The sequence below is a fragment of the Tupaia chinensis genome, unplaced genomic scaffold, assembly GCF_000334495.1.
Source record: "Tupaia chinensis unplaced genomic scaffold, TupChi_1.0 Scaffold000217_1, whole genome shotgun sequence".
NCBI classification, from domain to species: domain Eukaryota; kingdom Metazoa; phylum Chordata; class Mammalia; order Scandentia; family Tupaiidae; genus Tupaia; species Tupaia belangeri.
In genome coordinates, this window is record NW_006159692.1 from 3562766 (window position 1) to 3587542 (window position 24777).

The 24777-nt window shown below is 46.1% G+C and overlaps 1 long non-coding RNA gene across 2 annotated transcripts; it reads right to left on the reverse strand.

Moving 5' to 3' along the window:
* Positions 1–17252: 17252 nt before the first annotated feature.
* LOC102490859 (uncharacterized) lies at positions 17253–24266 on the reverse strand. 2 transcript variants are annotated; one of them, XR_334443.3, is made up of 4 exons: positions 24032–24266; positions 23743–23889; positions 19169–19273; positions 17253–17586 (listed from the first exon to the last, which is right to left on the reverse strand). It is a non-coding gene; the product is annotated as an uncharacterized LOC102490859 (long non-coding RNA). The 2 variants fall into 2 exon arrangements; XR_003549279.1 differs by lacking the exon at positions 19169–19273.
* Positions 24267–24777: the final 511 nt, after the last annotated feature.

A 24777-nucleotide genomic window follows, 5' to 3' on the forward strand; every position in this document is an offset into this window, starting at 1 on the left:
GGCCTCTGAAAGCAAGGCCCGCCTCATTATGCCTGACGGCCCAGAGGTAGGTCACCGGCTGGCATGCAGCAGAGCTGGGGTTCAAGCCAGGTCTGTGAGATCCCCGAAGCCATGCACTGGCCACTTGACTTCCCCATGGTCAGCTACAAAACATGGTCCTTCCTGGGCATCCAACCGGGCTTCTGGAAGTTTCCAGGGCCCAGATGTACATAATGGCCCACTCATGGCCTACTGCACCTTGGGCTGGGACACTGACCACAGGGAGTGTTTGGAAACATTTGCTACCCAAACAGGTGGCTCTGAGATGTACATGTCGAGGGAGCAAAAGCTTGAGGGGGCTGGGCTGTTCTGACAAAGCCAAGCACTGGGAGGACACTGCGGTTTTGACAATTTCTTAGGTAGCCCTTGGCTCCTTAAATGTGAAGCTCTACAGGTGGACCTTTTTTATTTTTTGCTAAAGGGTGCACGTGCTTACCAGAGACGAGAGAGAGGGAAAGTAAGAAAGCTCCCCCTCCACTCCCACCTGCAGGCGGGTAGCTACACCACAATCCCTTCTCCTCCATCCTCTTCACAGGACTTTTTGGGATACACTCTGGTGTGTTTCTTAAGCCTCCAGGTCCGGGACTTGAACCAGGCAGTTGACCATGTGGGATCCAGCTGCCTTAAGCATCACACCAAGACTGGCCCAGAGTGGGCCATGCTTTTCACTGGACTGATATGTGATATGTGAATATGATATGTGATATGTGAATGTGATATGACTTAGGGACCCCAGAATGGTTCTGGCCAATGCGAACAGCAATGTAGGCCGGTGAGGACAGCTTCCAGAAACTACGGGGGGTGGTGTTTACCTCTAGGCTGGGCCAGACCTCAGACACTTTCAGGAGAGAATAGTCACGCCTTTGGGGACTTTGTAAGTAAAATCACAAACGAATAAGATAATCTTACAGTGAATAAGGTGACGAAAGTTCTGGGTGCCTCTCAGGAGAATAACTACTTTTAGAGCAACAGACTTTTTTTTTTTTTCAGAGAGAGATTTTTGCTATAGGGCACATACACTCGCCAGAGAGACAGAAAGTGAAAAATCACCTTTCACCCCCAGGGGGGTATGGCCATGCCGCAATCCCTTCTCTTTCATTCCCCTTGGGATTTGGGGCACACATGTACACGTGTCTGGCGTGAGTTTTAAGCTCCTGGGTCCAGGACTCAAACCACAGTCGACTACGCTGGAGTCCAGCGACGTAAGCATTACGCTATCTGCTGGTCCCAGTAGCATCAGATTTTTAATTTTATCATCCAGGGTGTACTAGAAAGCACAAAAAGGCAGGCAGTCGCCTGGGTCCCTGACCTCCTTGGCAGTCTTACCTCTCTCCTCCTCCCCCAGGAGTGGAATGATGCATCGCAGCACCCTCTTCTCTTCCCAGGGCTTCAAGAGCCCACCATCTAGGGCAGGGGACACAGGGAAGAGCTCAGCTAGGCCAGGCCCTGGGTAGGAGCAGAGAGACGTATGAGAAGAGAGGAGGGAGGTGAGAGTAACTGCTCACCAGGCTCACCTAGGTCCCCCACCTGATGGAACTGCCCTCCAATGAGGCATCTGCACGAGGGCTGTGTGCCCACCTTTGCATTCGTTTTTCTAGTCTGAGCTTTTGACAGCACCGCTGAAAACTTGCGGTAGAGAACTAGGAGCACATTCCTTGGGATCTTGTGCACCTGCGTACAGCTGCAGAGGGGAAGGGGTGAGCTCAGGCCTCACCTCGGTAGCGTGGTTTCCACAAGCAGGAGGAGAGAGTCTTGCCAAGAGACTCCAATCAGCTAAGCACAGAAAGCAGGTAGGAGAGGAGCTGCTGTGTTTAAAAAAGGGAAGAAGGACTCTAGGCTCTGACCACCTGACCTCTGCCTTGAACCTAAGAGCTTCTAAAGTCCCAAGAAGTTCACAAAGTCACCTACCCAACTGAGCCCCCTCTGCGTAACAGCTGCAGCTGCAGGAGGAGGGGACGACCTACCTCAGGGCACACCTTGCAAGGGCCATGCTGGGCTCCACTCTGGCTCCCCGGGCACTTGGCTTTTCCCAAACCACTCTCCCTCTTTTCAAGAGTTCTTGGAGCCAGGTCAGCTTTCAGCAAGACCTGCAGTTGCATCATTACTGGCTCTAGACCGTTTGTGAGAGGGGTTGACATCCCTGGCTCCTCAGCACAGGATGACCCAGGGCCAGGTCATGTGGGTAGGATGGAAGCTGCTCTTCCCATCTCTGGGGGCCCCTTCTGCCCCTGCTTGTTGTGCCTCATGCCCTAACCAAGCCTCTCCACAGCACTGAGAACCACATGGACAGAGGGATAGCATTGCAGGGAAGCATGGTTTTCTGGCGTCTCCGAAGGGGTAGTCCGGAGAACTTGCAGGAGTGGTGGGTCACCAAAGCACTTATGACCATGAGTACCGGCTGACAGCAACTGTGAGGGCCTCTCACATCACCACTCCTTGCTCCAACTTCTCTGAGTTCCCCTAAGTCTTTGTCCAGGCAGTTAAAGCCCAAAGCATTAGCATGTCTATTAATACATCTGAGCTATTTGTCCCAACTCATTGCCTTCTGCCAATAAGATTCCCAGGACCTTAGTCTCAGCCCCCAAATGCTGCCAGAGGACTCTGCCACCAAGTTTCTCAACAGTCCAGCTCCGAACCACGTGCAACCCAGCGTGCTTTCTCTGCTGCCTGGGCAGGGGGACTCAGAAAGTCCAGGGCTGAATAAGACCCTGGCCCTGCCCTAAGCAAGCTCTCCCCCAGATGATGTTGAAGGCCCAGTAGTTACCAGGTGAGACATCACTTCCTCAGGCCGATGGTTTGAATATGTCCCCTGAAGTTCGTGTGTTAGAACGGCTTGTGCAGTGGAGCTAGTATGAAGAAACTTCATCTGGCTGCAGTGTCGAGAGGTGGGACTTTGGGGGAGAATAGGGTCAGGGTGGGGCCCCATGAGTGGCTCCTCGTGGGTTTATAAGGAGACAGAAATGGGGACACAAGCATGCCCTCACCACATGATGCCCTGTGCCTCTTAGGAACTCCTCCAACAGGAATTCACCAGATACAGAGCCCTTTAACCTTGGACCACAAAGCTGTGACCTAAATAACCTAATAACCTAAATAACGTGTGTGTCTGTGTGTTTCTGTGTGTGTGTGTGTGTGTGTGTGTGTGTGTGTGTGTGTGTGAAGTCTATTTTTTATTTATTTACTTATTTTAAGCAAAAAGAGAGAGAAGCAGAGAGAGAGAGCACCTTCAACAGGGTCGGGTCTCAATGCCATCATGCACTCCAAGCTCCCGGCCACCCCAGGGTCATGAGCATGTGTGCTCCCCAAAACCTCTATTCTTCCAAGTTCTTCAGGCTCAGATGTGTCTGTCATTAGCTACACGGTGGACTAAAGCACCCAGCTACTCTGAAATCCACCCAGGGCAGTGTGCTTGCTGTTTCCTGCATCGTTAGTCCCCTCGGATCACTGGCTCTAAGCAGCGCTGACATGGAAGACCTGGAGCAGTCATGGGGCCACCGACTCTGCCGCGCTGGGACGGTCCTCACCGTTAGCCTCACAAGGTTGTTGTGAGGATCGAGTGTGACAGCGTGAGGCAAGGATGCTGCGTAAGCTGGGCAGATTGTTATTGTGTTATGGTAACAGCTCAAGGGCAAGGTCACAGTCCACCTCGTCTTCAGACCAACCCCACTGGATGGACTATTGATGATAGCATTGATTACTCGAAGTTGAACTTGTAAACCTTCCGACCGAAAGAAAGTTTCAGACAAACAGGTTGGAATTCGAGGGATAAAAGTGGGGTCAACCAGGTGGGTGAGGAAATCAGTTGAGCAAACAAAAATATCCAGGAAGCCTTTGCAACATTGGGTGGGGCCATCTCCCCGTGAAAGGACTCATCAGGAGATGGTGGTTGTGACTGCCTTGCCCATGGTCCACATGTCAACCATGTGGGGTTTGGTCAGTTAGTGACACCTGCCAGTTCGCCCTGGCTGCATGAACTCCCAAGCTGTGACAGTTGCCAGCATTTATTGCATGCTCAAGTAAAGCCAGCCCCTACACAGATCATCTTACAAGCTCATCCCTCTCCTCAGCTCGCTGGGTTGTCCTATGACCACTCCCATTTTATAGATGCGGACAGTAAAGTTCAGAAAGGCCCCAAGTCCTGCTAGCACTCACACCTGGTCTTCTGACTCATAGCCCATGTCCTGACCCCACTGCCGCCTTTGGCCTCAGAGAGTACACTGTGGCCTCTCCCATGGAAACAAAAATAATGCCAGCTGAGCATCCACAAGGAGTACTGAACACCTGTCTCCCCACGTCCTCACTAGCCCTTCAGGACTAGTATTTGAACCGCAATTGGCCAAGTGGGATCAAGCACCCTACCCACAGTGCTTAACCACTCTAGCAGGGTGGGCCCAGCCGAGCATATTTAAATGGTGGGTTCGGGAACCAGCAGTTAGCGTAATGGCTATGTCGCTGGACTCCCATGTAGTCGACCGCGGTTTGCGTCACGGACCCGGTGGCTTAGAACTCACGCCGGGCGCGTGTGCGTGCATGCCCAAGATCCCGAGAGGAGAATGGAGGAGAAGGGATTGTGGCATGACCATCCCGTCTGGGGGGTGATTTCTCGCTTTCTGTCTCTATGTCTCTCTCTGTCTGGCGAGCGCACGTGCCCTACAGCGAAAACCTCTCAAAAAAAAAAAAAAAAAAAAAAGGTGGGTTTAGGCTGGTTTCAGCATTCTTTTTTATATCAGTAGGCGATTCTCTCCTGTGTGCCTTTGCAATCTGTATGTAAGCTTTCGATAGGGGACTCGTTTGATTCAAATAACGGTTCAGCTATTTGCAGCAGCAATGGAACCACGTGCAGAGGTGGCCCCACCTCCAGTGAGCTCGTCCTCCATGCGGACACCTAGATGCTCGTACCGCACAACTGGACACGTTCGAGGGGGAGGAGCAGTCGGGGAGAAAAAGGCAGAGAAACTCCTGACAGCCCAGAGACAACGTCCTGGTGACTGAAGTCACGGAGACAGTAACGCAAACGGTTTGAAGCGGAAATGGCTTTCCAACCAGCTGTGAATTTGAAAATCCCATATGTGGTACAACATTAAGTTGCTATTTTGGAAATTCTTTCAGCCTTTTCAGAGGCATCTCAGGAGCCCTTCCTTCCTCTTGGAAGGCAGCCAGTTCCCTGCAGAAATGACTTCGTCAGCAGGAGCGGAAGCATTTCTCATAGCAACTGTATGACTCTGGAACCGTGGCTAAGCAACACCCGACCGTGAGGAAAGCCATCTCAGTGCGATTCTGCAGGTACCAGCTGGGCAGCTATGGCTGCACCTTCCCCTCAGCGCCCTTGAAATGGCAGAAGCCCTGGCGCCCACATGGAACTACAACACAGCTTTCTCCATTTCCTTAAAAGGGTGAGGATTCCACTTCTGAGTGACGGGATTTTTCCATGATCAGCAGTGTCCCTGGCGCCAGTGGGCAGGGCAGTTGGAGCATTCTCTTGGATGCTCAAGTCAATTTATTGAGTGTTTGTGCCAGACCCCACATCGGGAGTTGGAGATGGAGTAATGAATAAGACAGTGACAGTCCCCCCTTCCTGGAGCTCACACTCTAGCAGACAAAGTGGAAAGAGTCGTCAGTGCTAGAGAGGGAGAAGAAAGTTCACTGCTCAGAGTGAAGGGTCTGTAAGTGCTCCCTAAAAAGTCACTCATAGGAGGAGCCAGAGGAGAACAGAACTGGGAGGAGGAGAGGCAGGACCCCAGCTGGGCCACTAGAGAGAGCTGGGAGGATTTGAGGAAAACCAACCTGCATGGCAAGAGCAACAGCAAGGGCAGTGTGGGACGAGGGTGAGAAGAGAGCAGGGTGGGCCTGGCAGAGCTTTGGGGGCACTGATACGAGTTGGGGTGCTATCTGACCAACAATGGGATGGAGCTGATGTGTTTTAAACAGGGAGGTCATGTGATCACACCATTGTCTGGAAAGAACAGTCTCGTGTGGGACCAGCAGGGCTGTGGTGCTTAAGATGGCTGGATCTCTTATGGTTTGGTGTACAGTTCGAGTCTCTGACCTGGCAGTTTGAAAAACATGCAGGCACGTGTGTGTGTGTGTGTGTGTGCGTCCAGAATCCTGACAGGAGAATGAAAGAGAAGGGAATGCGTGACCAGCTGATGGCGTAATGGTTAAGTCACTGGACTCCCACGCAGTTGACCACAGTTCAAGTTCCAGATCTGACAGCTTAAAACTCACACCAGGTGTTGTGTGTGTGTGTGTGTGTATATATATATATATATATATGCCCCAAATCTCAAGAGAATAAAGAAGGGATTGTGGTGTGGCCATCCCCCTTGGGGAGTGAATTCTCACTTTCTTTCTCTTTCTCTCTCTCTCTCCACTGAGTGCCCACCTACAGCAATAATTTTTTAAAAGTATGGCTCAGAGGAGGCCAAGAATGCTGTCCCGGAGGCCACCTGAAAGGCCTCTGTGCAGTCCAGGTGAGCCACGGTGCTAGCCTGGCTAGTTCAGCAGCAGAGGCCGTGAGGAGGCAAGACTGGGAACCTGGGGAAACGGGGACTCTGGCTTGTGTTTAACCATTACTCTGCTGGTCTTTTCACTGCAGAAGGAGGGCTAGATGGTGTAGAGGTGGGGGTTAGACCAAGGGGACGAAGGTTTGGCCTGATGCTGGCAGGAGAAGCTGAAGCTCCCGTAGGCAATCCCAGAGGAGGGAACTGAGGGAGCACAGGGACAGGGAGGCATTGCTGCCTGGGAGTGAGGAGGGGGCCCAGCAAAGTGGTAAGAGGCCAGGGTATGTGGGGGGGAGCAAAGACCAGTGAGAAGTCTGAGGGGGGACATTTAAGGAATGTGCCTGCCTATGGTCTGGTGGTTAAGGAAGCTGGATCTTACATGGACAACTGCAGTTCAAATCCTGGCCCTGGTGGTTTGCAAAACACGCTGGGCATGTGTGTGTGCATTTCTAAACCCTGACAGGATGAAGAAATGTAGAAGAAGGGACTGTAAGGCCAGCAGGTGGTACGGTGGTTGAAGTGCTGGATCCCACATGGCTGACTCTGCTTTGCAACCCAGACCCTGCGGCCTGAAAAACGCCAGGTACACGTGCGTGCATGCCCCAAATCCATACAGTGCATATCCCTTATGGCAAAAAATCTTTAAAAAAAGAAGTTGTGTTGTGGCATGACTATGCCCCATTGAGGGGAACTAAAAAAAAAAAAAAAAGAACTAGGACCCGTTTTTTTTTGTGTGCTGTGTGTTACTACAGTTTAATGAGTTTGTTTTGCTTTTTGAGAGATTTTGTTATGGAGGAATAGAGAGACATAAAGCAAGAAATTACCCCCCAGAGGAGATGGTCATGTCGTAATCTCTTCTCCATTCTCCTCTCCACACACGCCCACATGACCAGTGTGAGTTTTCAGCACCCAGGTCCAGGACTCAAACTGCTGACTACATGGGAGTCCAGCAATGTAACCATTTCACCATCTGCTGGTCCCAGTTTAGTGAGTTTTGTAGCTAAAGTGGTGTTTTGAGGAAATAAAGGGAAATAGAGCCTGACCCATCTTGAGTAGGCCCCTGAAAGTGAAAAGTAAACAGTCTTCAGACGCTAATGTTAGGAGTTTACAAAAGTAAGGAATTGGAACAAGTGACTACGAGAACCACCCAGAAAAAGGTGGAGGACATCGAGGCTCTCCTCACTGCATGGCAAGTGGGACCGAGGCGTTCGTAGCCAGTTGCCACAGGCCAGGATGGTTTCAGAAAGCAGGACAATACAGCTGTGAGGAGGCCGAGTCCAGGTCCCATTCCCTTTCATTCCTACTATGCCAAGAGTTCCCTGAATATCGAGATCATCTGTATGTGAGCCAGCCTGTAGCACAGTGGTTAAGCACTGGGCATTGGAAGCCAGATCCCACATGGCCTACAGTTCAACTCCCAGCCCTGATGGCATGAGAAATAAGCTAGGCGTGTGTGTATGCATGCCCAAAATGCTGATGGGAAGCAGCAATGGAATAAAAAGGATTGCAGCTTGAAGTGGCCATACCCCACTGGGGCCTCACTTTCTCGCTCTAGTGTATGCACTCCATAGCAAAACATAAATAAACAACAATATCCTTTTCAACACTCAGTGACAGAAATACCTGTGAAGTGTCAGTTGCTGTGCTGAGAGCTGGGGAGATGAGGGAATAAGACATACTCCCTCAAGACAGTGGAATGTGCTGATTGCAAGAAGACATCCTCCAGGGAGCCACGAAAGCAGGATTTCTGTTGGAGCAGGAGCAGTCTCATTTCTCCTCTTGTTCTTGGGAAGGAACACCCCAAACATCAAAGGGAAAAAACAAAAATGCAAAGTCTACTTCTGTTGCATCAGACGACTGATCTCAGGTGATGAAAGTAGTGATGAAAAAAAGGGAAAGATTCAAAGGGGCATGCAGAGAAACGATGCTATAAAAAAATTTTTAAAAAAGAAATTGATTTGATTTAGAGTGGCAGAGGAGTGACTAAATTGTCCATGGCATAGACAAGTATCTTTGCAGGAAACAGCTGGTGTGGGGACACAGGAGCAAGAATGAATCTTAGGAACAGGGAGTGAGTAGGTGGGGAAATGAGCCACAGGTAAGTGTCTCCACTGACTTGATAGTTGGGAAGGCTAAGTGATGCACTCACAAAATCTTGAATCATAAGAGCTAAATTTATTTATTGAAAGGGTACACAGTAACCCAGGATGAACTGACCCACGAAAGCCGACATTGAGGTGTACAGTAACAAATTGACTGGACTTCAGAGATAAAGCGAAAGTTCTTTGGGCAATCGGGGGGGGGGGGGGTTCGAATCACTCACGAGACTATATCTGGGACCAGCAGGTGGCACAATGGTTACGTTGTTGGACTCCAACGTAGTCGACTGTGGTTCAAGTCCCGAATCCAGTGGCTTAAAACTCACGTCAGGCAAAAATGTGCATGCATGTCCAAAATCCCAAGAGGAGAATGGAAGAGAAGAGATTGTGGCATGGCCATCCCCCCTGTGGGGTGCTTTCTCACTTTCTGACTTTTTGTCTCTCTGGTGAACACATGCACCCTACAGCAAAAATCTCTCTTAAAGAAAGAAAAAAGAATATATCAGGCCAACCAGGTGGCATGGCGGTTAAGGTGGCCAAATATGACATGGCCAACTCCATGGTCCAAGTTCCAGAACCAATGGTTTGAAAAGCACAATGGGCACATGTGCGTGCATGCCCAAAGAGAACAGAGGAGAAAGGATTGCAACATGGTCATCCCGTTTGGGGGTCCTTTCTCTCTTTCTCTCTCCATCTCTCAGTCTCTCTCCAGTGAGCACACATGCCCTGAACACTATTTCTTGACAGGATGAGGCTGAGGCTACATGGTAGTCCTGGCCACACTAAAAAAGCCAGGTGTGATGGTGCATGCTGTGAGGCAGGAGGATGGAGACAGAGTGAGGCCCTATCTGAAACACACACTCATTATATCAAGCCTCTGTTGTCTATAGAGTAACTTTAATCCAAAAAAAAAAAAAAAAAAAGAAAACTTTAAACAAAAAAAAAAAAAAAAAAAACAATGGAACAACAGAATGGAGAGGAGAGGGGAGAGTCAGAGAAAGGAGAGGAACAAGGAGAGGAAGAGAGCGGGATGGAGAGAAAGGGAGGGAGGGAAGAAGGGCTAAAATTCTATTTCCTTATTTTCGACCAAATTAATTTCCACTACCGAGTTAACAGACAGATGGCTTTAAGCACATTAAAAGTTAGGAAATACTGCTCTCATGAGCCCTCTTGAGGAATCTACTAGATGACCACTTATGTGAGACACATAGTGAGTGAAAAAATTATATGAAAGGACTGTTAGTGGGGCCAGCAGGTGGCATAGTAGTTAAGGTGCTGAACTCTTACTTGGTTGACCATGGTTTGAGTCTCTGACCTGATGGCTTTAAAATCATGCTAGGCACATGTGCATGCATGCCCAAAATCCCAGGAGGAGAATGAAAGAGAAGGAAAGATTCAAAGGGGCATGCAGAGAAACGATGCTATAAAAAAAATTTTAAAAAAGAAATTGATTTGATTTAGAGTGGCAGAGGAGTGACTAAATTGTCCATGGCATAGACAAGTATCTTTGCAGGAAACAGCTGGTGTGGGGACACAGGAGCAAGAATGAATCTTAGGAACAGGGAGTGAGTAGGTGGGGAAATGAGCCACAGGTAAGTGTCTCCACTGACTTGATAGTTGGGAAGGCTAAGTGATGCACTCACAAAATCTTGAATCATAAGAGCTAAATTTATTTATTGAAAGGGTACACAGTAACCCAGGATGAACTGACCCACGAAAGCCGACATTGAGGTGTACAGTAACAAATTGACTGGACTTCAGAGATAAAGCGAAAGTTCTTTGGGCAATCGGGGGGGGGGGGGACTATATCTGGGACCAGCAGGTGGCACAATGGTTACGTTGTTGGACTCCAACGTAGTCGACTGTGGTTCAAGTCCCGAATCCAGTGGCTTAAAACTCACGTCAGGCAAAAATGTGCATGCATGTCCAAAATCCCAAGAGGAGAATGGAAGAGAAGAGATTGTGGCATGGCCATCCCCCCTGTGGGGTGCTTTCTCACTTTCTGACTTTTTGTCTCTCTGGTGAACACATGCACCCTACAGCAAAAATCTCTCTTAAAGAAAGAAAAAAGAATATATCAGGCCAACCAGGTGGCATGGCGGTTAAGGTGGCCAAATATGACATGGCCAACTCCATGGTCCAAGTTCCAGAACCAATGGTTTGAAAAGCACAATGGGCACATGTGCGTGCATGCCCAAAGAGAACAGAGGAGAAAGGATTGCAACATGGTCATCCCGTTTGGGGGTCCTTTCTCTCTTTCTCTCTCCATCTCTCAGTCTCTCTCCAGTGAGCACACATGCCCTGAACACTATTTCTTGACAGGATGAGGCTGAGGCTACATGGTAGTCCTGGCCACACTAAAAAAGCCAGGTGTGATGGTGCATGCTGTGAGGCAGGAGGATGGAGACAGAGTGAGGCCCTATCTGAAACACACACTCATTATATCAAGCCTCTGTTGTCTATAGAGTAACTTTAATCCAAAAAAAAAAAAAAAAAACAATGGAACAACAGAATGGAGAGGAGAGGGGAGAGTCAGAGAAAGGAGAGGAACAAGGAGAGGAAGAGAGCGGGATGGAGAGAAAGGGAGGGAGGGAAGAAGGGCTAAAATTCTATTTCCTTATTTTCGACCAAATTAATTTCCACTACCGAGTTAACAGACAGATGGCTTTAAGCACATTAAAAGTTAGGAAATACTGCTCTCATGAGCCCTCTTGAGGAATCTACTAGATGACCACTTATGTGAGACACATAGTGAGTGAAAAAATTATATGAAAGGACTGTTAGTGGGGCCAGCAGGTGGCATAGTAGTTAAGGTGCTGAACTCTTACTTGGTTGACCATGGTTTGAGTCTCTGACCTGATGGCTTTAAAATCATGCTAGGCACATGTGCATGCATGCCCAAAATCCCAGGAGGAGAATGAAAGAGAAAGGATTGTGGTGTGGCCATTCCTCTATGGAGGTGATTTCTCACTTTCCCCCTCACTGTCTCTCTCTCTGGTGAATTCACACACCCCATGGCAAAAATCTTTAAAAAACAAAGGACAGGCAGTGAACACGTATGTTGTATGATAAAAATTAAACATTATGAAGATTTTCTGCTTAGACTTCTCCCTCCAGATTCATTTCTAATGGAAAAGACACAGGTCAGGTCCATCCTGAGGCCAGGTCCATCCTGAGATGGATACCAAACTTGAGCTGTGAAATACTGCTTTCCTTGACTAAAAATGAAGATTTTGTCCTGCTGAGACTTCTCCCTCCAGATTCATTTCTAGTGGCCTCTATGCACTAAGTGTCTAGGCAGGTCCAAGGAAACAGGATCCAAACATCTGAATACAATTAAGGTCAGAATACTCCTCTATTCCCACTGAATCTCATACACAAAGAGTGAAATCAAAATGGAAGAGAGATTGCAGATCACCTCCTCCTGCATGCCTCTGAATGCCCAAATTGAACTTCAAGAATTAGGGAGAAATGCACCACCATCAGATAACTAGAAATTACCACGGGATCACAAGAAATATGTGAAAGCAAGAAAAATACCTCTCCTCCAAGGGAAAAGAATAACTCCTCTTCATCCTCAGACAGTACGATCAAACTTATGAAAATGTCAGATAAAGAATTTAGAATATTCATAGTGACAAAGCTAACAGAGATGGAAGAGAAGAGAGAAAATGAACTGCAGAAGAGGCAGGAGAAAGAAGCTGACGAGTTCCAGGAGGTGAGAAAATTCTTGCAAGATCTAAAAGATTAAATATACACTATAAAAAAAGAATCAAATTGAACTGTTGGAGATGAAGGCTATAATACAGGAAGTCAAAATCTCCTTTGTATTAAAAGCAGACTAGGGAACCAGCAGTTAGCGTAATGGCTATGTCGCTGGACTCCCACGTAGTCGACCGCGGTTCGTGTCCCGGACCCGGTGGCTTAAAACTCACGCCGGGCACGTGTGCATGCGTGCCCAAGATCCCGAGAGGAGAATGGAGGAGAAGGGATTGCGGCGTGACCATCCCCCCTGGGGGGTGATTTCTCGCTTTCTGTCTCTATGTCCGTTTCTGTCTCTCTGTCTTTCTGGGGAGCACATGCGCCCTATAGTGAAAAACCTCTAAAAAAAAAAAAAAAGCAGACTAGATCATACAGTATATTGAATCTCAGATGTAGAAGACAGAATAGCTGTACTAGTAAAATCCACCACAAAGACTGAAAAATGAGAATAATATACCAGAAATACTATATACCATCAAACATCCAAACATGAAAATAATACACCAGAAATACTATATACCATCAAACATCCAAACATCCCTATAATTGATGTCCCAGAAGGTGAAGAAACTAATAAGGGCATTGATAATCTAGTCCATGAAATCCTGGAAGAAAACTTTCCAAACCTAGAGAGGCATTCAAAGATCCAGTCCCAAGAAATGCAAAAGATCCCAAATAGGATCAACCCAAGAAGATCTTCTCCAAGACACATTGTAGCCAGAATGACCAAAAACAGAGATAAAAACAAGATATTCAGACTAGAAAGAGAGAAACGGCATGTTACCTACAAAGGATATCCCATCAGGCTAACAGCAGACCTCTCATCAGAAACAATGCAAGCAAGAAAAGAATGGGAAAATATATTCAAAGTATTGAGCGAAAAACAATTTCAACCAAGAATGCTATATCCAGCAAGATTATCCTTAAGATGAGAAGACAAGAACATTGTCAAATAAACAAAATCTGAAAGAATTTGCCAACACCAGACCAGCTCTCCAAGAAGTTCTGAAAGGAGTGCTTATCCCAGGAAAACTAAAGTTAGACACGCAGAAACAAGAGATCTAAAGACAACTAAGAAAATGGCCAGCTTAATGGTAGGGACAAGTCCAGAGTTGAATGTTATCTTCCAGAGTTTAAAAAGAAAGATCAGACCACAACAGAAGATAAAGTACATGAGCTTGAACTGGTGAAATCGAATTTTATGACTTTTGACTAAAACATTACTGATCTTCCATGCTTTGTTTTCCAGTGTTAAGGAGTTTTGTCTTCTCTTGAGTTGTGGACAGGTCCATGTACCTACTAATCAAACAGAATCCTAACCTGTTTCCTGGCTTTAGGTCTTAAGCAAAGTTCTCTTAATATTTTTTTATTTTGATTTATTAAAGCTAAAACAGCCTTTCTTTAAATTAAAAAAAAGTATTTTAAAAAATACCTATTTAGTGACCACAGTAAGCTATACAGCCTCAGCTATGTGCTATTTTATAGTATATTCATTCTACCCACAGAGTTTCATGCCTAAAGTCAACTTTTGTTCACAGATATGTATATACCAGCTGAACTTGCTATTGAAAGTAGTTAGATTATTTAAGAAATTTTGTGAATCAATAAAATGTGGGGGGGAAGGAATGGAAAACAAATAAACAAATAAGAAACATTAAGATGACAGAAAAGACAGCAAATAGCATATATTCTAACAAAGTAGAAATTGTATCAGTAACCTGAGGAGAAAAGGAGACAGAGCATGGTGGCTTAATGCATGTGGTGTCAAGGATAGCCTTAAAGGCTGAGAACTCAAATTTTAAAATGTATAAAGTACATTTAATAGTACAAAAATTAAAAACTAAGAGAGATAATATTATCAACTAACATTAGGGGATGAAAGAGAGAGAGAAGCATATATTTAAGGAATACATTTATTTCATTATTGCTCCCATTAAAAAATTAATAAGTAATTCTAGAAATAAATAGAAGATGAAGAATATTAAACTAAGTTATAGGAATAAAGGTAAATCATACTTTAAAATACAACCATCATTAGTTTGGATTTCAACATACGTTCCACTGAGATAATTTTTTTAAAAATCCCCACTTTGGGTTTAAATGATGGACACAGGCAACGATGAGCGATAGTTGAATGCCTTCAAGGCACAGTAAATGCAGTAATCAGGTTGGCACTACCTGAACCCACAGATCTCTCACCTAAACTAAAAATATCTTGACATTGTGTACCTTCTTATGCCACTCAGCACTACCTTTGAAATATTTTTGCCAAATTGTATATATATGTATATATATGTATATACATATATATACATATATATACACATATATATACAATTGTGTGTATATATATAGGTAGGTAGATGAATAGATAGGTGGATAGATATAAATCTGAATATAAAGGACCAATTTGCAGGAAATGCAAGAGTTAGAGGGATAAATTAAACAACTCCATGGGAAAGCAATCAACCAAATCCAGACAGTAGGGAATTTTATAAGACAAATGACTCATGGAAAAAGAGATAAATGAAATAAATGTTATAGATAAAAAGCAAGGGACCAGCAGTTAGTGTAATGGCTATGTTGCTGGACTCCCACGTAGTTGGTGGCTTAAAACTCATGCCAGGCGCGTGTGCGTGCATTCCCAAGATCCCAAGAGGAGAATGGAGAAGGGATTGCGGCATGGCCATCCCTCCTGGGGGGTGATTTCTCCCTTTATGTCTCTCTGTCTCGCGAGTGCACGCACCCTATAGCAAAAACCTCTCAAAAAAAAAAAAAAAAGGCAAATTGAGAGCCAGTAGGTGACATGGAGTTTAAGGTGTTGGATTCCACATGGCTGACTGTACAGTTCGAGCTTCAGACTCTGCAGCTTTAAAATCACACTGAGCGTATGTGAGCACATTCCCCAAATCCCAAGAGAATACCGGAGAATGGACTGTGGCATGGCCAAACCCCAGGAGGTGATTTCTCACTTTCCCTCACTCTCTCTCAGTCTCTTTGGCAAGTGCAGGTACCCTATAACAAAACTAAATTTTATAAAAGTAAATTGAGTAAAATAATCAAGTAAACCCATTTGTGGACTTTGGATTCTGATTTGAAAACCACCAATAAAAAGTAATTGGACTTTCCTCTCCCTAAGAACATGCCTTGCATAAAAGATCTCATTCAATCCATGGGACCAGCAGATGGTGTAATGGTTACATTGCTGGACCCCCACGTAGTCAACCATGGTTCAAGTCCCAGACCCAGCGACTTGAACTCACGCTGAGCACATGTGCATGTGTGCTCAAAATCCCAAGAAGAGAAAGGAGGAGAAGGGATTGTAGCAGACTATCCCCTCCCCCAGGTGTGTGTGTGTGTGTGTGTGTGTGTGTGTGTGTGTGTGTGTGATTTCTCACTTTCTTGCTCTTTGTCCCTCTCTGTCTCTCCAGCGAACACACACCCCCTTCAGCAAAAATCCCTTTCTTAAAAATAAAAATAATAATAATTTTAGAAAGATCTCATCCAACCCTCTCCAGAAAAGGAGATGCAAGATGCTCTGGTACAGAGCCCCAATCCCTACTTCATGGATGCGAAATGCTCAGGATGCTATTAAATCACCAGGGTCCTTTGCCATGTACAAAAGGTCGTTTTGTATGTTGATTTTTTTCACTGTCCTCTGCCAGTCTAAGGGAAGCCAGATCCCACATGGCCAACCATTTAAATTCTGAACCCAGTAGCTTGAAAACCCACTGGGCAAATGTGCTTGTGTGCCCCAAATCCTGACAGGATGAAAAGGGTTGTGACATTGCTATGCCCCTTAGGGGGTGCTTTCTCCTTCTCTCTCTGTCTCTCTGTCTATCTCTGGCAGGTGCCTCTGGCAATTAAAAAGGAAAAAGACACACACATACACACACACATACACACACACACACACACGCACAAGCCTCAGACCCAGATGCTCTCCTGGGAGTATTCTACCAAGCTTAATTTAATTTAATGCAGTGAATAATTACAATGCTATTTTAAGTGTTCCAGAGTACTGAGAATGTATTTAATTCTCACAAGAATCTTCTGAGTCAGGAATTATCTTCACTTTACATATGAGGCCACTGAGTCACAGAGACATGAAGAATATAGCCCAATGTCAACCAGCTGGAGGTGGAGACAGATTTAAAACCAGGCAATGCAATCCCAGAGCAAAGGCCTCTCTGCTACGACTGTCACAGGGTGCTATTCCAAGGGTCTTTTTTTTTTCTTTTTAAGAATTATTTATTTAATTTTATTTATCTTTTTTTTTTTTTGCTACAGGGCATTTGTGCTCACCAGAGAGAGAAAGAGAGCGCACATGAGAAAGAGAAAGTGAGAGAGCAAACTATCAGGTCCAGGACTCCTAGTCAGCCATGTGGAGGTTCAGCACCTTAACCACTATGCCACCCATTGGCCTCCTGAAGATCTATTTTAACCACTATGCAATTCAACCTTTTGTAAGTGAATAAATGGATGGATACATTTCTTCATTTAGTCTTCCTAGTTTCGCTCTCAGCAGATGGGCTCCAAGAATCCTGCTTTGTTCTCAAGAAGTCTGAATGCAGAAGTCTCCATGCCAAGACTGCACAAATTCAACTTCAGCAAACCCTTTGCTAACTCTGCTTTACTGGTGGGAAACAAATCAATTGTCAACATTGCATGATAGGAGATGAAGTGATGTTGGCCTGATTCCTTGTGGTGACTCGGGCTTCCTCCAACTGGGAAGGATAGCACTCAGTTCCCTGTCAGAAACTCTAGCCTGAGATAAAGAAAAAAGCCATGAACACAGGGGATGCAAAAGAAGCCAGAAGCCCACCTGTCCCAGATTCCTTATCTTCTTGAATGCTTCTGTGTCAGCTCCTGCCATTGGCTTCCCTTCCCTGGCTTAACCGAGTTGAAATGTGACTCTATAAGCTACTGGTAACGGCACACAGGTAACTCTTGGCAGTACTTTTTACATAAACACAGATTCCTAAGGGAGGTTGGGACCAAGACTAATGGGGTCCAGGTGAGTATGTTGGGAGGAGCGAGGAGTCACCAAAGGCCCAAGGGTAGAGTTATTTGTTAAGAGGTGTCTGCCTCTGCTGCCATTTTGAAGAAAGGGATAGCCTGGGAAGACAGGACCAGGCAGCATGTGGATGGCAGTGACCTGCAGAGGAGGTCCTCGGAGACAGGAGCTATGAAAAGAAAGAAGAGAGGCAGAGGTTGTGATAGGTGCATTGGTGTTCATTCTAGGTGACCAGCATACTCTCCTATGCTCCTCCCTTTGGACACTGGGGCAATTCCTCCCCATTTCACATGGTCCTTGGTAAAGCTGTCGATCAGTGTCTAACCCCTCCTCTCAATGAAAGAACATGTACTCTAGTTTAATCAATTAGACTCTTGCATGATATTTATACATAGATATTGAGAGATAGCAGTCAGCTCCTTTTTAAATAAGTTTTAAATTTAGGAGCCAGCAGATGGCATAGTGGGTATGTTGCTGGACTCCCACATGGCTTACTATGGTTCGAGTTCTTGACCCAGTGGCTTCAGAATCATACTGGGTACATGTGTGTACATGCCCAAAATCCAGAGAGGAGAATGGAGGAGAATGGATTGCTGTGTGGCCATCCCCCCCCGGGGACGGGGAATGATTTCTCGCTTTCTGTCTCTCTGTTTCTCTGGCAAGTATGTGAATCCGATAGCAGGAATTTCTCCAAACAAATGTTTTCTTTAATCTAAATTCAGAAAAAAAATTCAAACTTATGGAAAAGTAGCAAGACTTGTACAATGAACTTAGTATAACTTTAGCCTACAGGAACATTTTGCTTTTTTTATTATCATTCTCCTTCTCTCTCCCCCTATCTCTCTGCTAATCTAGGGTCCAGGATGGTACATTGCATTTAGCTTTCATATCTTAGTCTCATCTGATTTTCTTTGTCTTTCATGATAGTGACATTTTTTAAAAATATAGGTCAGTTATTTTGCAGAATGTTCCTTGATTTAGGTTACTAATCACCACTACTCATGATTGGATTTGTTTTATGCACATTGGGCAGGATTCCAGCAGCTTTCGCAACAAACATGAAAAGAGAGCCTGTCAAGGAAGGAAGCCACATAAAAACAAGATGAACAGAGAGAAAGAGGAAGAGCATTAACCCTGACGCTCCCCTCCATCCAATTATGACTGGACTTTCCAATTAGACAAGTCAATATAGTCCTCTTTTTGACTTGAATTAATCTGCATTGGGTTTGGGACTACTCTGACTCACTCACACCTTAGCTAATAGTCTTGGACCACAAATTATCCTTCCAAGAGCCCCAAATCAGTCGGTTCAAATCAAGTCTGACTGGAAGGTCACACCTCAGGCATCTCATGTAAAATTGACTGTCTTCCTTAGTAATGAGTCAGAGGCCACATGGCAGCTACTACTTTCACTTCATTGTCACCTGAGAGCCTGGCCTCTGGAAAAATCTGCGGTGATCTCTCCAAGCCCCAGTGACATAGAGGAATCTGGCTTACACACAGCCCAGGAATACGGTCGTTTTCTCCTCTCTGCCCTTGTCTGTTCTCTAGAACCTCTCCTGAGGGCCTCCCTCTCCTCTCCTTTGTCCATCACCTGTGGTCACCAGTTATTCTATCTCCATTTACTTCTTACCTTTATTATGCCTCATCTCTGTCATTATATTGGGTCATTGGAAGAGTCATGATGTATGGTGCATTGACTTGAAGTTATCACCAAGGACCTAGTTTCTTGTCCCCTTCCCATTAGTTACCTTTCATGTATTGGGGTTTCGTTCTCGTACAATAGGACTGCTGTTATGAGAATACTCTCCCTTTGCAATTTATTGGCCAGAACTGAATCATGTGGCCACTCATAGCTGCACAAGAGATTGAGAAAACAGGTATCAGACAAGAAAAAATGGGTTGTATATTAGGGAGAGTTAAAATTGCAAGCCAAGACTGCTATCCTTAGAAAGGCCTGCTTATAAGGTTGACCTTTGGTAACTATCTAGGAAGTTGGATTTCAGGAATCTCACCATTCCCAGAACTGATCAGTGACCTGCAAGTCAAAAAGAGAAGTCTTAGAAGAAATCAAACCTACCAGTACCTCTAGCCTCTAGAACTATAAGAAAATACATGCCAGCTCTTTAAGACACTGAGTGCATGGTATTGCACCGTGCTGACATTGTGTGTATAAACAATATGGATTATGCTGGACACCTACTTTCCTCCCGAGAGTCTGGGACATTGGTATGCACAGTGTGACCAGCTCCTGGTAGAAACCCTGGGCACTGAGTCCCTAATGAACGTCACTGACGGGTAACATTTCACAACTGACTGGAGGAATTAAGCATGTCCTGTGTAACTCCACCCAGAGGGAACTTTTATTTTTAATTTTTTTAAAGAGAGCTTGCCCTCTTTTTTTTTTTTTTTTTAAGAATTACTCTATTTAACTTTACTTATTTATTTTTTTTAATTTGACCAGAGAGGGACAGAGAGAGAGAGAGAGAGAGAAAGCCGATAGGTCTGGGACTCAAACCACAGTTGGCCATGTGGGAGTCTAGCACTCTTAACCACCATGCCACCTGCCAGTCCTCCCCAACCCTAGAGGGAACTTTTAGAGGCTTATGCCTGGTTTCCTCTGGGTTTTGCTCCATGCACTTTCCCCTTTGCTGACTTTGCTTTGAATGTATCTTTTCACTGTAATAAAATTAGTCATGAGGATGACATGCTGAGGCCTATGAATCTCCATAGCAAATCACCAGACCTGGAAGTGTTCTTGAGCACCCTGACACAGAGAGCCATCATGGTCAATTATGATTCACCCCCTGAAGGCTGGTCACATTGGTTCTATCAGTGGAAAACAGGAGTTGCATGGCTATGAGAATGTTGATTGTGTCTGCCAGACATTGACACTTCATTGACAAAAATACCAGAAAACTGAGGACACCTAGAGATATAAATAATAGGGATTTTTGTCATTTGCAACTAGAGATTTGAGATTCCTGACTCACTGTGACAAAGATACTTACCACAGTTGGAACAGAAATCCACATTGTAAGGAACCTTAGTGATAATCTCTATCAAATCTCCCCTTCTTGACTTCTATGGAAGGAGAGACCACATACCATGGAGAGGAAGCATGGGAAAAAATTATAAATGCCAGTGACAGGAAAACCAGTACCTTGCCCCACCGTCACCTTTGCACTCTGAATAAAGGTGACACTCCCGTGCGTCTAAGTGTGAGAGGCAATGGTTTGCCTTGAGAAGACAGAGCTCCTCGTCCCTGAAATGGGTTGGCAGTTTAGTAGTTGATTCCCACATCAGAGAAGGAGCAGGAGCTACAACCCCCAATTCACTCCTGTTCCAATGGTTTCTGACTCTGAACAACCACTTGGCTCTCTCCATGTGGGAAGCAAGAAATGCAAATGGTTCCATGCAACTGAGTACCCCATATGTTTGCCATAGAGTGGGCAAAACACAGCATGGCCATCATGTGAGCATAGTCCCAAAGCTGGGTATTTAAGCTCAAGAAGAGAAAGGTCCTGGCCTGCTCAGCACTTTGCCTGCCCCAACTCTCTTCCCTATAATTTGCCCATTTCGATCAGTCAGTCATCAGTCTGGGTTCCTGGGCTGGCAGAGAGAGAAGGAAATAAAAGGCACAGTCTATGCCCACAGACAGTCTGAGAACAGCTGAACCAACAATAATGAGAAGTGGAACTGGGGTGCTCTGAACTGTACATGCAGTGGGATTGAGGAATGCAGCGGTCAGTGGAACTGAAGTGACCAGAGAGGCTTCCTGGAGATGGTGCTTGAATTAAGTCTTGAGAGATGAGTTGGCTTTTGACTATCACAGGAGGGTGGAACCAAACTACACAGGCAAAGCCAAAAATCAGTGTTTGGGGACCCCTAGGGAGTCTGACTGAGGGCTTCTGTGAGGGAGGAGAAGGAAACCTGCCAGGTAAGTAGGATGTGGCCAGAGAGAGAGGATGTTCAAAACAGATGGAGACCAGAACAAGAGTCTAAGTTCGTGGAGGCCTCACCATCTGTCAGCAACTGACCTGGGCTCATGGACAGGGGTGTGGGCACCATCCAGGAGAGTGCACAGGGGAGCTGGGGACAAGGGGGATTATCAGGTCCCTTCCTCCACCCTCTGAAACTGAGGCCTAGGTTTAAAAGGAGCTGGGGGTGGGGGAGTCAGCGAAAACAAGATGGGAGGTTTGGAGAAGCAAAAATGTCAGAACTTGATTAAGCACAGATTATAGACACAGAGGCCGGGAGGCCTGGCTTCAGGGCCTTCTGCCTGGGAGACCAGAATGTCCCCAGGCTGAGGTCACACCCAGGTGCTCCTCTTCCCCATGAAGCCTCACACTGATGCTATGTGGGGTGGTTAGGAAGGGCTTGGCAAGGTCCCTCCTGGCTTTTTGGAAATTTCTATGAGAGGGTGTCTCTTTCTCCTCTTCTTTCTTCCCTCCCACCCATTCCTCTTCCTCCCTCATATTTTCCTCCTCAGCCCCTTCTAATCAATAATCCATAGTATGGATTATGGGAGGAAACAGTCATAGGTCCCAGTCACTGTGTCCCTAGTTCTTGGAGGACAGACACACCCTCTCACTGGGCCCAGGCAACTTCAGGAAGATTCCAGAACACCTCTGTTGCTCCCACCAGCCTGACTCCAGCTGCCTCATCCCCAGACACCTATCTAATGGGAAGGCTCCAGGGCCCACAGGGAAGACCTTTTTGCTCCCCAAATCACCAAGCTGCTGCCAACCAATTTGGGAGGAGAGGGAACACAGTAGCATTTACAGCAGGAAGGACACCAGCTCAGTAAAGCATCTATTGGGTCGTCTGGAAAGTCATGACGCAGTTTCGCGTTAAAAAACACATCATGAGTAATATCAGGTCGTCGGGAAAGTCGTGACATATTGCTTCTGCTTTTCCATGCAAAAATGCATCATGACTTCCCCGACGACCCACTAGCTTCTATTACAGAAGGAGCGTGTGCTCAGGCCTGTGGCCAGGTGCATCCACCACCACCCTTTGTCAGCTCTGTGGTGTCTCCTCTAGGGGACGGGGCTTTCTTTTCTTGCATATGTGTGTGCGCACATGTTTACATGAGCATGTCCACATGCATACATACACACACAGTACCTCGTCCAACATTAGGAAAAAGTCATTCTACCCCCTCAGTTGGTAAGAACAGGCCCTTGCAGCTGTGGAGGGGAATTTTAAAGCCCAGGTCAGCAGGGAAACCAGCCTTAGCTACTGCCATGAGCCTTAATTAAGTCAATTAATAATTCCTGGTGCCTGGGAAATCCTGGCTTTTGCAAATAAGAGAGAGGGGGGGAAAAAACTGATTCTGCCTGTAGAAGGCATCTGACCTGAAGAGGCAGGGATTTCGAGCCCTCCCCCTATGCAGTCAGCTCCCAGAAGAACCATTTCCTCCCTCACACAGCACTGTGCACACCAGAGCTGCACTGCAAACACCATGCAAAGGGATGTGGATTTCCCCAAAGGGCACTCTAAACTGCCAGTGGTCCTGGTGGCAAAGGAGCGGTCTCTCCTCCAGCCTCTCCTGCTTGTAATGTATCAAAGGCCATTTGGTTAAGCTAGGAGCCCTGGTGGTTTACATCAAAACTTTCAGGTAGTACCACAGCCTTGAGCTTTCTTTCCAGAGTGCGAGGATTGGACAATGTGACCAGTGTCTGGGGCTCGCACAGTAAGTATTGCTCTCTCTGAAGACACTTTCTCTAAGACATACTCAGGAACAACACGCTCAAATACTCAGACATGTGTGTACATGTCTACACACAGCAACAGGGTCTTAATCACACAAAATTATAGACTTTCTTTTCTCCTTTATTCATGTTTTTTCATAAGTTATGATGGTCTCAGACTCTTTCTAATAGGCCAGATATTAGAAAGATAGGATTTTAAAGTAATAACCTCAATGCCTTGATGTAAATCAGTGTTAGCAGTTGGGAGTATATCCTTTTGTATCTTTCTCTGCCCTGAAGCAAATATTTGTAAACATTCATGAAGAATTTTTAGGTCCGAAAAATAGAGTTACTGCTAAATTTACTTCTTAGCCTCTTACATCTTTAATTTAACACTGAGGATATTGGGTAGTTCTTAACTCATACATATGGATCTAACTCTTTCTAATGACTGCGCACACACACATAGTTCACATCTACTTATGCTAACATCCCGTCCCCCACACACACCCTTGAGGGTCTTCATACTGGCACAACTCCCATCATGGCCCCAGCCTGTCAGATATGAGGTTGTTGCTGTGTGGCTCTCCTCACAACCACCTGACCAACCCCATTGGCTTGAAACTCACAGATTGTTAAAGACATCCCATCTGGCCTCGGCTGTGCTGAGCAGGACGTTCTTGTCATTTCTCCAGATCACCGTTGGACTTCCAGGGGTAAAATCTGCATCCTGGGACTATGGACCAAGTTCAGGGCCAGCCAACTACATCCAGAGTCTTCTGGGAAAAAAAAAAAAAAAAAAAAAGGAGACAAGAAATCATCCTAGCGAGTAGAAAGGGGTGTCCTGGAGCAGTGGCAGACCCCCAAGTCTAAGGATCAGAAACCTGGGTTCCAGCTCCAACCCTGACATTAACTCACTGTGTGGCCTCAGGTAAGCCTTCACCCTCTCTGGGCCTCATTTCCTCCTCCATAAATGAAAGAGGTAACACTGATCCTCTTAAGGCCCTTTCAGCACAAATGGATTCAGTCAGTGAGTCATGTATCTTCCTGCTGCTGGCTGCTCCCTCTAATGTTCATCCTTCCCTAGAGTCTGTTCCCAGAGCCCTCAGGGCTGAGGCCCACTGGAAGGGAGCTGCAAGTCCAGCGCAGAGGCTGAGCATGAGCAGAGAGGCAGGCAGGAAGGCTGCCCTGGAGGCCAGACCAAATGAGCATTTCCAAGGCTGGCAAAGCCTCCCCTCCTCCTTCCAAAGCTGACAGTGCTCTTGCTGTGCTAACTGTGCTGCACAACCACCCCTGAGGACACCAAGCACTTCCTCCTCTTCTTGTCCTTCTTCTCCTTTCTTTTTTTAAGACAGAGCCTCACTATGTCATGCTCTTCCTGCCTCAGTCTACCACATCACTGAGATGACAGGTGCACTCCACCGTGCCCAGGGTTTAGGTTGGACTGGGTTTCCCATGCTAAGAACTGTGTCTCTAGACATATTTTAAATGAATTAATTATAACAAAATACCTTCTTCCCAGGTATTTTTTAGTCCCCCCCAAAATTAAAGGAGAGAGTAGAAATGTCATCTCCAGATTCTAACTGTTTGTATCTCAGTCTCCTAAAAACCCATCACTCTTAGCTCTGACAAGCTCCCATACACCTCCACCTGCCAGGTTGGGC